This window comes from Triturus cristatus, chromosome 1_2 (assembly GCF_964204655.1).
Source record: "Triturus cristatus chromosome 1_2, aTriCri1.1, whole genome shotgun sequence".
Classification (NCBI taxonomy): domain Eukaryota; kingdom Metazoa; phylum Chordata; class Amphibia; order Caudata; family Salamandridae; genus Triturus; species Triturus cristatus.
The window spans coordinates 115662223-115679686 of NC_140580.1; the positions used below are offsets into that span (position 1 = coordinate 115662223).

Sequence of the window (17464 nt, forward strand, 5' to 3'; positions counted from 1 at the left end):
GGCTGGACAAGAAGGAGAGAGTGAATCGTGTGGTCCCGGAGTTGCGTGTCTCGGATGGAGTGTGTGTGACTGAGCCTGGTGAGATTGTGGAATGTTTTGCCGACCACCTCCGGACCGTGTACTCCCCGGTGACTGATAGGGATGAGGAAGATTCTCGCCTTCTACTGAGGGACATTGCTTTGCCTGGCCTTTCTGCCGAGGACCGTGAGCAGCTGGACGCTCCCTTGTCGGTAGATGAAATCGCGACTGCGATTCGGTCCCTTCGCTCGGGCAAGGCCATGGGTCCCAACGGTCTACCTATCGAATTATATAAGTTGCGCCCGGATAAACTAGCGCCCTTCCTCCGTCGTATGTTTCAGGAGTCCCTTGAGGCCGGTTCCCTTCCGGTCGACCAGCGACTGGCCACGATAGTCGTGATCCCCAAGGAAGGTAAGCAGCGGGACCGCTGTGCCTCTTACAGGCCTATCTCACTGCTAAATGCAGAGCCTAAAATCCTGGCTAAAGTCCTTGCCAATCGTTTGTTGAGCGTCATCTGCGATCTGATTCATCCTGATCAATGCGGCTTCATCCCACATCGCAACACCGCCCTCAACTTGCGGCGTCTCCATGGCGCCCTCGCCAGGGCAGAGTACCTCTCCGAACCGGCCGTGCTGGTTTCTTTAGATGCCACGATGGCCTTTGACACCATCGAGTGGCCATTCCTCTGGGCTGTCTTGACCAAATTCGGCTTTGGGGAGGGATTTCTTGGCTGGGTGAAGCTTCTCTACACGGGACCCATGGCTCAGGTGGTGGTTAATGGGCGGGTCTCTCGGCCCTTCGCTCTCGGTAGGGGTACGAGGCAGGGGTGCCCGTTGTCCCCTCTGCTCTTTGCTCTCGCCCTGGAGCCACTCGCCGCTTGGCTCCGCTGGGAGCCCTCGATCAGGGGGATCCGGTGGGCCCCGGGCTTTGAGGATCGGGTCTCGTTATATGCTGACGATATCCTCCTGTATCTTACCTCGCCGCGGCAGTCGCTTAACGTTCTCTTCGATGTTCTGACTTCCTACGGGAGAAATTCGGGTCTCACGATTAACTGGTCTAAATCCTGTGTCTATCCTATCTCCGGTGGCCCCCCTCTCCTGCCGCCTCGGCTTCCGATTCAAATATCTCTGTCCGGCTTTAAATACCTGGGGATACACATCTCGTTGGACCCGGTGGCTCGCTATGAGCACAATCTCCTGCTTCCACTTCGGCGTTTGAGGGAAGACACGGCTCGGTGGTGTAGGCTGCCCCTGTCCCCACTGGGTCGGGCCGCATTGTTTAAAATGATGTCCCTTCCCAGGTTCCTCTATGCACTTCAGAACTCCTTCGACATCATTCCAGTGGCCTACTTTCGGGAAGTGGAGAGCCTGCAGAGGAGACTGGTGTGGGACGGACGGGCGCGTATCGCCCTGGCCAAACTCACTCTCCCCTGGTACGACGGGGGCATCGCGCTTCCCGACATTCGCAGGTATTATTGGGCCTCACAGCTATCAGCCATTAACCATGCCACGTATGCGCCTGGCTTGAACCCGGCGTATGAGATGGATAAATTCCTGCTTCCCGGCGGTAACTATAACAGGGCGCTTTACTCCCGCTCGGCTGGACGGACCCTGACGGGCCCCACTAAGATCGCGGTACGGATTTGGAAGGCGGCCAATGTAGCCATGGGCTGGAGTGAGCGACTAACATGCGCTACTCCTTTATTTGCCTCCGACCGACTGGGAAGCCTCTGGACAACGAAGGGGTTTGACCGTTGGGACACGATTGGCATCAGTAGAGTGGGAGACTTATGGATGAAGGGCGCGGTTAAGACCTTCGCGGCGCTCCAGAGCGAATACGAACTCACGGAAAAGGAGTTCTTCCGATACGCCCAGGTTCGGCACGTCCTGCTCTCTGTCTTTGGGGAGGGGACCAAGATCCCTGCCTCTTCGCCCCTCGAGGACCGCATACTTGATGGTCATGTCCCCGACAGTACTATCTCCTTAATCTATAAAAAACTTATTAATAATCGGGCTGACCTATTGGTGCGCCTTCGGGAGACGTGGACGGGGGACGGGGTGGAATTAGACGACGAGGACTGGCAGTCCGCACTATCGTCCCCCAAGGAAGTTGCCATTCCAGCCCGTCTCCGCCTGGTCCAGCTAAAGATTCTCCACCGGGTGTATGTGACGGGCCCCCGTTTGGTCTCGATGGGATTCTCGGAAGATGGGCTCTGCAAGCGGGGGTGTGGGCTCAGTGCCACCTTTCTCCATATCCTTTGGGAGTGCCGGGAGGTGGCGGAATACTGGCGTCGGGTTCATGGGGTCATGGGACAAGTCACCGGGGTGGCACTGCTGCCGGAGGTGCGTCGCTGTGTCTTGAATGTGTGGGAGCCCAATGATTATAACGCGGCGCAGACTCGGTGGGCGGCCCTGGGCTACATGATTGCCAAGAGGGATATAGCGCAGCTTTGGGGCTCCCAGCGGCCACCCACCGTGTCAGTATGGAAGGAGAACATGGACTGGTGTATGTTCAGGGAGAAGACTGTATATGTGGCCCGCGGTAAACCCGGGGCATGGGGTAGAATTTGGGGGCAATGGAACGTGTATCGTGGGGGTATCTGTACGCCCCCCCTAGTGGACACCGATATTGCCCTATCCCCCTGACCCTTGATGGTTCCTTGCAACTGATTGTAATAATCGAATATAGATGTTCCTCTCCCGTTACCCCCCCGATCTTTCAGTACTCCCTCCTGTGGATAGCTAATTGAAGGTTTGGAGTAAAGTCCCCCGGATGTAGCCTGACCCACGCTTTTTGCCCTTATGCCTCGCCTTTTGTTTTTTGTTGTTATTTATGTTAAATGTATGTCTCCTGCTTCTTTCGAGCTATCCTGAGCCATTTACGGGGCTGGGCCCCAGGGGTCGCCTACTGCCTTAACTAATGTACGATCCTTTCTGAATCTAGCGGCCGGCCCTGGTGGTTGTAGGCCCATGCTTGTAACTGATTTATTGTTTCAATAAAAATTTAAAAAAAAAAAAAAAAAAAAAAAAAAAAGAATGTGATCCATAGCAAATATCGTTCGCAGATTATGCGAAGTGGATCTTTCAGGAATAAATCTGGATTGATCAGGCAGAACGAGATTGGGCATTAAGGGTTTAAGTCTAGTCGTTACATTTTGGCGAATAGCTTCGCATCAATGTTTATAAGCGACATCGGTCGGTACAAGTCGCAGCTGGAGGATGGTTTACCCTTTTTAAGCAAGGTAATGATTAGCGCCGCCCTAAGAGTTGGCGGTAGCCTGCCCTCCTTGTGTGCTTCCGCATACATTTCGAGTAAATAGGGTGTCAGTTCTTCCACGAATTCCTTATAAAACTCGCAAGTGAGTCGATCTGGACCTGGAGCTTTTTTGTTAGGAAGAGTTTTAAACACTGTCCGGATGTCTTCTGCTGTGATCGGCTGACACAGGTATTCTCGTTGTCATTTGACAACCACGCAAGGGCAATGTCCTACAAATAATCATCTAGCTCTGCAGCAGATGATCCGATCTGTGAAGTGTACATAGCTGCATAGGCCTCTCTGAACTGTGTGACAATATCTCTCGTGGTGTAATGGTGTGATGTGTCTATCTTCTCTGGCTTTTATCTTGTCCGTTAGAGTGTGTCCCGGTCTGCCACCCTCCTCATATGCACGGGCAACATGTCTTCTGGACCGGTACCGCATTTCATCATCCGCCAGGGCATTATATTCTAGTAGTGATTCTTTTATTTGTGCCACAAGTGATGTACTAGGGAAACCCTCATATTCCCTTTCCAGTCGGAGCAAGGTATGTTCAATTGTGGTTACGCGGTCACGGATATCTTTCAGTATCCCCGCTGTCGTGCTAATGCATGTGCCACGAATCGTGGCTTTAAATGCTTCCCATAAGATTGCAGCGCTGTCCACAGACCCTTTACTCTACGTGAAGTATTGGGCTATGGCTTCACGAATAGTGTGTGTGTAGAGCGGGTCCAGCAACGACTCGGAGCAAAACCGTCAGGTAAACTGCTGGCCAACAGTTTGTGGTATGCGTAATGTAAGCCTGACTGAGTTATGATCGGAGTGTTCTCGGCAGCCCCTCTGCGTCTGAGACCCAGGTTGCCGCATTTTGGCTCATGAGCCAGTAGTCCAGTCGTGACCAACTACCATGCACAGTTAAAATATGCGTCTCCTCAAGTGTGTCCGGGTGTCTCAGGCGCCATATGTCTGTCAAATAGAGCTCTTCCATACCTTCTTTAATGGCTTTGGCCGCCCTGGGTGCCTGTCCTCCCATCCCACTTAACTTATCCTTACTGGGGTCCAAATGGTTATTGAGATCACCTCCCCATTTTATCGTAGCTGCTGGCCAGCCCCTCAGTATCGCCAATATCTTTTTGTGACAACCAGGATCTTCTACGTTCGGACCGCAAACGTTCACCAGAGTGACCAATTCTCCCGCTATCTTACCGTGCGTTATGGCATATTGGCCTGCAGTATCCGTGCAACTTTTGATCATAGTAAATGGAAGCGTTTTCTTCATGAGCGTGAGCACCCCCCTAGTGTATGAGGAATATGAGGAAACCTGTCTATAGCAAGCCCATTGGGACCCGATGTGTGCCTCACTATGGCTTGACAGATGTGTTTCTTGGATGAGGGCGATTTTAACCTCATGTCTATCCAAATATACCAAGACCTGACGTATTTTTTTGGGTGAGTTAAGCCCACGTATATTCCAAGTTAAGCAAACAATTTTTTCACTATCTATATGCGACATTTGAGAAGGCCTTACAACATGCACAGTTACATAGCATTGTGTAGTTCTTTCCTGCATAGCGATGGAAATCTGATCAGCTAGTAGCCACATGAACATAACCCTTAAGTCCACACTCCCCCTCTCACCCCCACCCACTTCAGCGACCCCAACATGTTAAAGCCATCCCGAACCCCCCAAAACATTACCCAAAGGTAAAACAGAGCAGCACGCAGCTATGGGGATCTCCCACTGGGGAACGCTGGAGTGCAACTATTTTCCCAGGTTGTACGGGAGGTGGACGGAGAATAAAAATAAAACAACTGTTCCCACACACATGACATCATAGAGAGAAATAAGATAAGCAACAATAGTCATAGAGGGCAGGGTCATAGAGGGCAGGGTAATAGAGGACAGGGTCATAGAGGGCAGGGTCATGGAGGGCAGGGTCATGGAGGGCAGGGTCATGGAGGGCAGGGTCATGGAGGGCAGGGTCATAGATGGCAGGCTCATAGAGTGTTGCAGAGTAGAGTGGTGCAGAGAGCATTTATGTAGAGTACAGTGGTGCAGAGTAGAATAGAGTGGCATAGAGCGCAGTGGCATAGAGTAGATTGTTGTAGATTATAATGGCGTAAAGTGCAGTGCTGCAAAGTAGTTGACGTAGGTGCAGTGATGTAGGGTCCATTGTTTTTTAGTAAAGTGGTGTAGAGTGCATTGGCTTAGAGTGCAGTGGTTTCGAGTGCAGTTACATAGCATTGACTGCAGTGGCGTAGAGTGGAGTAGAGTATAGTGGCATAGATTTCAGTCACACAGATTGTTTCAGAGTACAGTGAAGGAGTGGAGTGGTGTAGGGTAGTGTTGAGTGGTGCAGGGTATAGTGGAGTTTTATAGAGTAGTGGTCTAGAGTGAATTAGCATAGAGTGCAGTTTTGCAATGTGGAGTGGTGCCAGTGGTCGAAGTGGGGACAAAAAAGTAGGGGAACTGTGGGCGGAGCATCAGGAGGTGGGAATAACAGAGGATTTGTTCAGTGGGCGGAGTCAGAGGTGTGGCTAAAAAGAGCAAAACATACCCATTTTTAGTATGTTTGGCATTTCACTGACCAGTTACAGCTTATAATGTTATTTAATACAATCAATGGATACACGTTTATTTGAGGTTTAATATATGAGTTAATGATATTAAAATACATTTACAATGTGGGATACATTTTCCATCACAGAATGTCACAAATACGCTTAGATGTGGAACCAGACACCATTTGTCTACGACCAATGCAGTTTCTTTCATCAGCACTTCTCCATTTCTGAAAATAAAATTTGGGTTTAAATTCTATGACAGGAGGCCCGACGTGTTGGGAAGCACTGTTGATTACATCATTCTGAGCCCCTCGGTCAATGTAAAATTGTAGTCCTACATTTTCTATGTGCTTCACGCAACATGTCATGAACCTAGCATTAGTTGCCTCCTGGTTTCCTGTTATTGTATCTAGAAATAGCACTCAAAAATCAATATATACACCTAAAACAACCCAGACTTGTTGGTTTTGCAGATGCTTTTAGCAATATCAGATGAAAGAGAAACAACTATTATATTAGTAGTTTGTGAAATTACTACACAAGTTAGTTAGCAATGAGACTTGCAAATGTATCAATTCTGTAATTATGAGACTCAAGCAGTTGTAGAGTCAGAAATAGGTAGTGGACCTCAGATTATCTCAATCAGTTATGTTCTCCCCTTCAGACTAATATCCTCTGCAGTCACTATTAGCCAACTTCATCCTTTGTCTCTCCACAAGCACTGTAGGTGTCTAGAAATACCACCCAACAGAGACTACATGAGGAAGTTCAAACATGAATGACAAAATATCCTAGTTTGCAAATGTGTTATATATAATTATAGCTCTGCCATATTTGCCACATAATACATAATCCGTTGCATAATCTGATGGTTTTAACTAAAAAATTGTTTGTAGCTCAAACGGATGAAAACACGTGGCTTGTGTTGCTGTGAAGTAGAAGGCCCTTTAGAAAGGTTGACTGGTCACCATTGTCACTGCTGCACTTGTATGTTAAACTGGTATTAAATAGGCAAAAGCTTTGCAGAGACTGTTAGTATGTGTAAAATAGTCAGAATAATAAAGTATCCAAAAATGTACCACGCATTACGCTGCAGCCTTTCTTTGCTGCATAAGTTAGTCAGCACTGCAACATAATTTTGTACTCCATTGCTGCATAATTGCAGTGGCCCCAAAGCGGGCAGCAAATGTTAAAGGTGCTTGTGCAAGAAGCAGAGAGACCGTGAAGTTTGCGAACTTAGAGGCATATATACGGGAATGGTGGCGCAGGGCAGCACAGCAAGTTTTTTTGCTGTGCTGCCCTGCGTCACAGGGAAAGGGCAGGAAGGCACCGTATTTATCCAATACGGTCCATTTCTGTCTTTTTCCCCTGCACTGGTGCTGTTTCTTAAGCCTAGCGCCAATGCAGGCACCCTGCTGCATGCAGGATTGTTTTTGTGCAGGAAGTGGCACCTTCCTGCACAAAAACAATCCTGAGAGGCTTTTTCCTCTTTCTATGTGTGCTGCACATATAGAAAGAGAAAAAAACAGGGAGAAATAAAGACATTTCTCCTTATTGTGCCTCCCTTGGGGAGGCGTAAGATTTCGATACAGTCCCAGGTTTAGAAGTCCTTGTAAATCTAGGAATGCATCAAAAACCATGGGAGTTGCATGGGAACACCCACCACAACGCGTCCCTTGTGCAGAGGAAGGCAAAGTGGCGATTCGCACTGTGTCGCATTACTCCATATTTATGAAGCCATTCAAAGCCATGAAAAGTGGCTATGAGTGGCTTCATAATTAGGACTTAGAGATATGCGTCGTGCATTTACCACATTTCGTGGTGCAAACATGCTGCAAGGTCCTCGTAAAAATGCCCCTTGGTTCGGTGTGCGTGCAAATCCTGCATTGTCCATCCCTGGTGAGATTCACTACTACTGCTAGAACAAAGCCAATGGAGGCACCACTGGGTGAGGCGGACTGGCCTCAAGGGTCCTTTGACCTCAGTGACAAAGTCTCTGTTTATCTAGGATGTGCTGCTTTATAGGTCTGTCTGCAAGACTGGAGGTGAACTTCAGTATGGATTGTGGTGGACAGGGCTTCAAATTTAACCCACACTGGCCACTGGATGGGTCCACCTGCTGGTGCTAAGAGACTAGGGCTTCTAAGGCCTAGCGAGGCCTTCTATGGTCTAGTAGGGGAATGTGCTATCTCAGGAGAGTGATCTGGTCATGAAGCCTGATCCTGGTTCCCCAGTTTCAAATTCGGTAGCTCTGGCCATAGTGCCACATCTCTCCCTCCCCTCGAACACCTTTCTGTTCCACTGAGATAAACTTGCACTGCCTTCAGCTACAACCCAATTGTGCCCAGTTGTAAACACCCGGATGTGACTCACTTTTTGAGAGTGAGAAGTGAGTCATTGTGCTGGACAGTCCTGCTGGTTTTGTTACTGAGGGCCGGTTGTGCAGCCCACAGTAACAAAACCAGTCTCTCACCCCTCCTGCCTCCTGCCTCCTGCCTCCCACCAGATGCCAGCCAGTCCTGCCTTGGTGCCTGGGCCTATTTGTTTTCACCATCCCACCCTGGATGCTCGGGTGTCACAGAACTAGACACCTAGGACTGTATTTCATATCCTTAAAAAAGGTAAACAGTATTTTTAAAAAGACCACATCCCTGAACACAGACAGAGCAGCATAGCACATTTTATAAAAATAAAATAAGGAAAACAGCAGATAAGACATTAAGGGCCAGATGTATCAAAGGGTTTTGCCCATTCTGTGTCTATGGGGAAATGTGTTGATACATATGGCCCTATATGTTTTCTACAGTTATGTTTCGGTTTTCTTTGAGACATGCTGTATTGAGGTATAGATTTGAAGCTGCATCCACTCTCCCCCCCTATTTTGTATTGGCTTTTTTGACTGTCCTTTTTAAATGTTGGGCTTTGATGTGTTAATAGACTTATTAGTCACTCCTTAGTACCTCCCTGTTTCCTGTTGTTATCTCCCATCAGGACTGCCCTTCTTACATGTGTCCCTGCACTCTACCTTTCATTAAGAGGTTGGATGCATTATTTACTTAATTCCCGTCTTGCTGAAGCAGGCACGTCAGAGAGCATAGAAATGGCACCCTTCTTGTTTGTATTTGCAGCAGCGCGCCATGCACGATTTCGCTTTAATAATGCCTGCTGCATACTTTAAATACACTTGTGGGACGCCAGCTTCGAAGCCAGTGGTTGTTTTGCGCTCCCCCAGCCGGCTTTGGCAATGGCGGGCGCATGTTTATTCTTGTATCATGCTTTCACTTTATTTAGTTTTAAAGCTAAGGATAGTAATTTGCATAGCTGCCAGTAGTAAAAAATAAATTGTTTTGAGGTGTTGCAGCATTCCGGCATTGCACGTCCATGTATACGAATAATGATAACGCACTTACTGTTATATATACTATATATACATACTTACATTTAAGGACTGGGCTAGTGGTGGGAGGTTGAAAGTCGAGTTAGGCCTCGCTTGAGTGAGGTGAGTTATTTATTCATTTGAATTGTGTAAGGAAGAGCGTGCCCCTGATGTGATTTGGAAGACATATATTTCCATGGAAGAGTTCCGAGTAGTCAAAAGAGTTAGAACTTTGAGGGAGCACATTGGAGGGCAAGACAGGGCTTCTTGCGGTGAGAGGATGATGGTTAGCTGAACTCATGGAACAAATGGGGGTGTTCAAAGCTACTACCCGTTGGGCGAGGTAGAAGGGAATGACTTTGAATGGCTTCGTAGGCTAGGCTTGAAAGACTCTTGTAATTCACCCTATGTGTGGTTGATGGCTCACTACTTTGTGTGGGTTTCCTGGGGCAGGGGAAGTCAGACCTTGTGTGCTGTATGCCATGCCAGAGTGGTCACCACAGTAAACAAATACTTTATTATTTCATAGAGTAGTTCTGTGAATTGTCAGAACGTGTTTAGAAACAACCTTTGTTAAGCTTTAAATTGTTAGTTTGTGATCAGGTGGCTGGCTGTGGTGAAAATTGTACTTGAACAATTATAAATGTTTATACTTGAACAGTTATGAAGTGGTTGAAACTGGATCCATTTGCATCCTATCAGTTGTTTATTATGTATTATTGTACATATGATAAATACAAAGGGCCTCATTTATGAAAAGTGACGCATCGCTGCGTGAAAACAGCGATAAATCACTTTTCACTGCGCCCTCACTGCGACACCAATGATGCGTCATATTTACAGTATGGCGCATCATGTCGCAAGGAGTTACAGAAACGTCAGTATTTCTGACGTATCTGTAGGCGCAAAAGTAACACATTGCTGGAGTGTGTCACAAAAGTGAAGCAACTCCAGCAATGGGTCCTTTCATATGGGCAAGTCCTATGTTGATAGTGCCTGCGTCAGTCTTACGCCTGCTATGAGGCAGGCGTAAGATATTGACGCATTAGCGTCCAAGAAATGGCGCAGTGAAATCTTATAGATATCACTGCGTCACTTCTACGACCCTTTCTTGCGCCAAAATGCCCCCTTGCATACATTATACCTGGCGCAGGTATAATATGGCGCAGGGGTTTACAAAGTGACGCATCTACCTAGATGCGTCACTTTGTAAATATGATGCAACAAGGCACATTTTTTACGCCACTGGTGCATCACAAAAAGTGACGCACCGGCGGCGCAAACTGACGCAAGGGCTCATAAATAAGCCCCAAAATGTATAAAATAAAGAATGTATGTAATTAAGAAGGGAATTTGTACTGGTTAAACACAAATACTAGTTTAAATCAATTTAGACTAATAGATCCCAATTCTAAGATATCGTTGCAGTGAACTTAGATGTTCTCCATTTTGTTTCCAGCCTATTCCAAAAACCAGCTGGAGAACGTTCATTCCTCTTGGGTTTTTGTTTTTGTCACCTTTTAAACCTTTTTCTTGTAACCGGGTCCAGTGAAACTATTTGTAATTAATAGAAGTGCAGTGAAGCAGTTCAGTTCAATAACTGCTGATCATGTGTCTGTGATTGTTTTTTCAGGGCATAATAATTTGTATGGGAACACCTCGTGTTCTCTGTACATTGTAAGTTCTTGCTTTGTTTGCTGTTTTTACTTGTATACTGTGATTTTCTTTGTATGTACTTTTTTAACAGCGAATTTACTAAACAGCGCTCGGTATACAAGATTGTCAAAGTTTGCTCTTCACAAACATAAACAAGCATTTAAAGTGGAAAAGCTATTGGCATTGTAAATGACAAACCTTTTATCTGTGTTGGTTTGAAAACACATAAATAAAAGGCATTGGCATTTACAATGCCAATAGGTTAAAAGTTTGCAAATGTGAGACCCATTACGTTGCAAACGCTTATTTTTAAAATCGCCAATGTTTGGGCACAGTGTGCAAGGAATTCTGGACTGGAGTGCTCTTCCTTTCCTTGCGGCGTTGTCAGGCTGGGTGAGCCCCAAAATGAAGGGCAGATGAGGTCAAGGGTGGGGCTGCCTATGCATCCTGATGTGACCATTGTATTGGTCACAGTGGGGGCAGGCAGGGGGCCTAGTCACAAAATGAGGTGTAAATCACACTGTAGCAGCAGGGGCACCAAAGGATGCCGTTTTCGCTGCTGAGTGATTGTTCCTACAGTGAAAAACTTCTCCTATAGTGTTGTTGGGCAGGCTCCTGGCCTCAGACACAGAGGGGAAGGGGAAGGGGGAGGAGGTCGTGGCGACTTGAGAGGCCTTCCTCAATGTGCATCACACAGGGCTAGACGATCACGCAATACTTTTTACATTCGGACCATTCCTGCCGTCCTGGGACGCATTTTTTAAATAAAGAAGTAGGGGAACGGACTGGGTTCAATTTAAAAAGTAGGGGCACGCTGTGCCCTTCTGAGCCCGCCTACTTCTACCACTGAGTGGTGCAGAGTGAAGTGTCCTAGACAGGCGTGGTGTAGAGTGCAGTGTCATAGAGCATAGTAGATTAGAGTGGCATGGAGTGCATTGGCATAGAGTGCAGTAGAGTGGCCTAGAGTGGTGCAGAGTAGAGTTAAATGGCTCAGAGTAGAGTGGCATAGACTAGAGTGGCATAGAGTTCAGTGGCAAAGAGTGCAGTGCTGTAGAGTGTCGTAGAGTGCAGTAGTGTACAGTAGAGTGGCACAGAATGCATCGGTGTAGAGTTCAGTGGGGTAGAGCGGTGCAGAGTAATGTGACAGAATGAAATGGTGTAAAGTGGCATAGAGTGCAGTGTCATAGAGTATAGTGGCATACAGTGTAGTGAGTAGATTGGTATAGAGTGCAGTGGTGTAGAGTATACTGGTTTTAAGTAAAGTGCTGTAGTGTAGAGTGCAGTGGTATAGAGTGCAGCGGTATAAAATTGAGGGGTGCAGTGGAGAGTGGCGTACATGGGATTGGCGCAGAGTGGAATAGAGTGGCGTAGAGTGCAGTGGTCCAGAGTAGATTAGAGTGGCTTAGAGTGAACTGGCGTACAGTGTAGTAGAGTGGAGAGCTGCAGAGTAGAGTGGCATAGAGTTCAGTGGCGATGAGAGCAGTTTTGCAGAGTAGAGTGACATTGAGTGAAATGGCATAGAGTGGAGTGGTGCAAAGAATAGTGGAGTGGTGCAGGGTTGAGTGAAGTGGCATGGAGTGCAGTGGTGCAGAGTGGAATGGTGCAAGGTACAGTGAGAGTGCAGTAGCATAAGAGTGGAATGATGCAGAGTAGAGTGCTGTAGAGTGCATTGGCATAGAGTAGAGTGGTTCAGTGGCATAGAGTGCAGTGGTGTAGAGCGCAGTCATGCAGAGGAGAGCCTCACAGAGTGTAGTGTCATAGAGTGGTGCAGAGCAGAGTGGTGCAGAGAGCAGTGACAGAGTACAGTCATGCAGAGTAGAATTGAGTGATGTAACATGCAGTGACATATAGTGCAGTGCCATAGAGTAGCATGTTGTAGGGTATAGTGGTGTAAAGTGGAGTGGTGCAAAGTAGTTGGCACAGGTACAGTGGCCCAGGGTGCATTGTTTTTGAGTAAAGTGTAGAGTGAATTGGCGTAGAGTGCAGTGGTTTAGAGTAGAGTGGCTTAGCGTAGAGTGCACTGTCATAGAGTGGCACAGCATAGAGTTTAGTGGTGTAGAGTGCAGTGCAGTAGAGTGGAGTGGTGCAGGGTGGCATGAACTGCAGAGGAATAGAATGCAGTGGTGTAGAGTAGATTCTTTCAGAGTAGAGTGAAGTGGAGTGGTGCAGGGTAGAATATAGTGGTAGAGGGTAGAGTGCAGGAGCATATAGTAGTAACATAGAGCACAGTGGCATATAGTACAGTAGCATCGAAAAGAGGGGCATCGAGTAGAGTGGTACAGGGTTGATTTCAGGGGCGTAGAATGGAGTGGCACAGAGTGGCATAAAGTGCAGTGACAGGGAGTGCAGTGGCATAGAGTAGATTGTTCCAGAGTAGAGTGAAGTGGCATAGAGTGTGGTGGAGTGGTATAGAGTAGAGGCATAGAGTGCATTGGTGTAGAATGCAGTGTTGCAAAGTGGAGTTGCGTGAAGTAGTGTTGAGTGCAGTGGCGAAGAGTGCAGTGGTGCATAGTAGAGTGGTGTGGTGTGGAGTGCACAGGCATAGAGAAGAGAGGTGCAGAGTAGAGTAGAGAAGCATAGAGTGAAGTGGCGTAGAGTGAAGTGGTGGATAGTAGATTAGAGTGGCATAGAGTGCATTTGCATATAGTGGTGCAGAGCAGAGTTACTTACTATTAATCCTGTTAAGTGGGACCATTAATAAATAAGTATACAGGTACCCACGTAGGCACTTTTAATAAAAAATACTTTCTGCATTAAAGATCCTTAATTTGGAGCACTCTCTACTTTTTTTCTTTTGTCTTCTTTTAAAAAAAAAAAACAAGTGTGGTCTGCTCCAGGGCGTTTTCAGCTGCCCTATAATGAAGCATGCTACTATATAGTGGGTGAGGGCATTCTCAAGAAACCCCGTTTGCTCGTACAACTCTATGTGCAAGTTGCGGTTGGATGTTTAAAGATTAAGGGCCCTTCCCAGTGGACCCTGAAGAAATCCCATGGAAGACAGAAGGTTGGGGAGCCACCCCACCCGTGGATACCCTAGTACCCACGTTACCTACACCGTGGAAGCTGGGTGCATACCTTGTGAAGTGATGTCGGAAACCTCTGTCGAACCCAATGGAGGACTTCAGGAAAGTGCCGCTGGTGAAGAAGGAGAAAGTGTGTGGTGGAACCCAAGGATGGATTCTTGATGAGAGGTAGCTGCAAGCAGAGGGGACAGAGTCTATGTCACTCAGGGTGACCAGGAGACTTGGAAGATGAATGCTCTCCGATGTCGGGTGTTGCAGGATGAATGACGATGACCTTGACTCTGCAGCTGTGAGAACCAGGTGATGCTGAGGCAGACCAGGAGCCAGGCACGAGCTGTCCCATGAAGGATGTCGAATGCTGAGGGGTCAGTGTCCGGTGGGAGCCCCAACAAGCCTTGGCAAAGACAAGCCATGCAGGAATCAAAGAAGGAGCAACGTCTAGACCAACAAGGTCCAGGGGACTCACCAAAGGCAGGGTAGTCAGGGCAGGCCACAGGCAATCAGGGGAGTCCAAAAGAAATAAAGGTGATCCTCAAATGGACCCACAGGCCGGAGACATTGGAGTCTCGAGAGGACCTCAAGCAGATCACCAAAAGATGCAAGGCACTATGCACACGATGCGGTGTGGCTGAAGATTCTGGTCACTGGATGTGCACATGGTTGGGGCTATTTGGAGCCTGAAGATCTTCTTGCAAAGAAGCCAACAAGCCTTTGCAACTGCAAGTTGGATGCAGTGCACAGGCGTTCGGTTATTGCAACCCCCACAATGGATACTGGCCTCAAACTTGGTGAGAAGGAAGGGCAGGCCTCAGGAGATGTGGAAAACCACCACCTGTGTTGCAGAGCCCATGGAGTCCGGAGGAGCTGAGGATCTGCAGACCGGTCGACTGAGTTGCGGTGCCTGCAAATGCAGGGGAGTGACTTCTTCACTCCAAGGGAGATTTCTTCAGGTGTCTTTGATGCTTCACAGGCCTTGGAAGGTTCCTCTATGATGCACAGGCAAAGACGATGCAGCAGACTGGAAGGGAGACATAGTCAGGCCCAAACGAAGTCCAGTGAAGTCCAGAGTGCCCAGATGGTAGAAGTGCAGCGGGGTCTGATCTGAATCTTATCCCACGACGAATCTAGGGACCTACACCCAAGTAAGCCCTTAATTACCCTAGGAAAAGACTTGGGAAGATTCAGGGGACCCTCCCAGGGGAGGGTCTGGACAGGGGGGAGGTTATTCCTATGTCCAGTTTCACGCCAGAGCGGGAGCCAACGGCTTTGAACTGGACTATGCACAGGGACACCAAGTTTGCCCGTCATGTAGACTTTCTGGCGCTGGCAAGCGCACCCACCCGGTCCCAATACACTAAATCCTGTCTGGGAGGTGGTCACACCTCCCTGTGACAGGATGCCTTTTATTCCACCTTCCTCTGTTCGGGCTTGGCCCAGCAGCAGGAGGGCAAAAATGTGTCTCTGGTTGGCAATGACCATTTTGTGCTGTCCGGATCTAGAAGGTTTGCACCGGGAACACTGACAGCCTAACGGAGAGCTCTTCCAGTGCTTAGAATCATATCTCCTACACATTTTACAGTGTGGGGGTATGATTCCAACATGTTTGATACCAAACATGATAGGATTTGTTGCAGCCATTTTCTAGATAGTCATCGTGTAATTATGCGGTGCCCCTCTATATAGTATATGGCTGCTTCACTGACAACCTGGGAGAATGGGCTCCGTAGGCTACAGGGGTGTCCTGCTCATGCAGGGGCACCCTCTCACTTAGAACCAAGCACCCTGCCTTCAGGATTGCAAAGGCCTGCATGTGTGGTGTAGTAGTTAACAGCTGAAAGGGAAATAATAGAGATAAAACCACTGAAGCTTTATAAATCTTGAACACTTCTTCTCTCTTAATAAATCACCAAACTTAACTTACTAAAATGTTATCTTGAAAACTCCTGCGCACTGTCCCTATTAATTGGAGAAAAGAAATAAACAAAGGACAACATCCAACTAGTGGTTCTGAATGATTTCAGATTCTAAAATAATTCTGGCTTAATAGACATTACACATTCAAATGTATTCAAATCTTGATTAAAACATCTACATTCATTTCTTAGTTCAATGTTCCAAAATGAGGAGTTTTTATTAAAAGTCCTTAATAGCTGACAAGTCCGAGTATTTCTTCTTAAAAAACAGAAGTTCCAAAAATTAGTCTTTCAATTAACCTTTTCTTGCGTAGGGCGCCAAATTACTTATCTTCCTTCTTCCTTTTCTTTTCATTGCAGATCCTGCAGTCGCTGAAGCAAGAAGATTTCCAAGCCGAGATCCGAAGTCTTTAAAGTTTGCTGCGCAGCAAATCAGGTAAGTCGAAGAGCTTCTACACGCGACTCCTGCTTTGGAGACGAGCAGAAGGCATGCGCCTTCTGGAAGATGGGTGTGGCTTTTATAGAAGAGCCACACCCAAGTAAGACACACCCTAAACGACTATCACGTATCGTCGCGTTCCAGCGTGATGGTGCGTGAATAGGCGCTTCCTTAATCAAAAGCAGAGTACCGCTAAGATCGGTAGCGGTAAAACTTTTCTGTGAAAGTCACAATGCCCTTGCAACATTAAATGCTACAAAATCCAATTCCGAGGTCAGAACAGTTTTCATTTACAAGATGTGAGTTTTCAAAGAGCATTACAAGTCACTACCACCCAAGCTTGAATTAGCATATGTTGAACTCCAATCAGTGCACAATTTCACCAAACACAATGGAAATAAAACAATACATATAATATATGGAGTGCTGGTGCACGGGAAAGGGGTGGGTTTTTTCCTGTAACTATAAATGCTAAATCCTCTACCTCACATACACGCACTAGATCGTGCTGTGCATGCGGGATCGTTATTTATGACAGTACTCCCCTCTCAAAATCCCCCCTAAAACCTTTGGAATGGGCTTAGGCTTTGTTGGGTATTGGGCATGAAAGGCTTTCACTAATCGTGGCGCATTTTTTAGATGAGCTACAGGTTCTCAGGATCGTTCTTCTGGGCCATAGCCTTTCCAATCTATCAAATAAAAAAGTTTTCCACAAATTTTCTTTGCATCCAAAATTGTTTTCACTTCGAATTCAGGAACTCCTTCAATTTCAATAGGAGGAGGGGCTTTGATTAGCCGAGTTTTAGGATTGTAAGGTTTCAATAATGACACGTGGAAAACTGGGTGGATTCGATAGCGGGAAAGTTCATTTTATACTGACAGGATTTATTACTTTTTTTTTTACAGAAAATGGTCCTATAAAGCGAGGGTTGAATTTCTTATTTCCTTTTAATCGTACATTTTTAGTGGCTAACCAGACTTTCTCCCCTATAGCATAAGAGGGTTGAGTAGAACGGTGTTTATCTGCTGTGATTTTTTGAGTTTCTTTTGCTTGGGCCAAATTAAAGTGAGCATCACAATGAATAGATGTCAACTTAGAGACATAATTGTGTATTGATGGAACCAAATTGGTTGAAACCAAATGATCAGGAATATGTTTTGGATGATACCCATAATTACAAAAAAACAGAGACATTTTGGTAGAAGAATGTTCTACATT

At 46.9% G+C, this 17464-nt stretch overlaps 1 protein-coding gene across 1 annotated transcript in view; it reads right to left on the reverse strand.

Moving 5' to 3' along the window:
• Positions 1-17464, reverse strand: part of LOC146866921 (sulfotransferase 1 family member D1-like) — a 131564-nt gene that overhangs the window by 49658 nt on the left and 64442 nt on the right. The window lies entirely within an intron of this gene.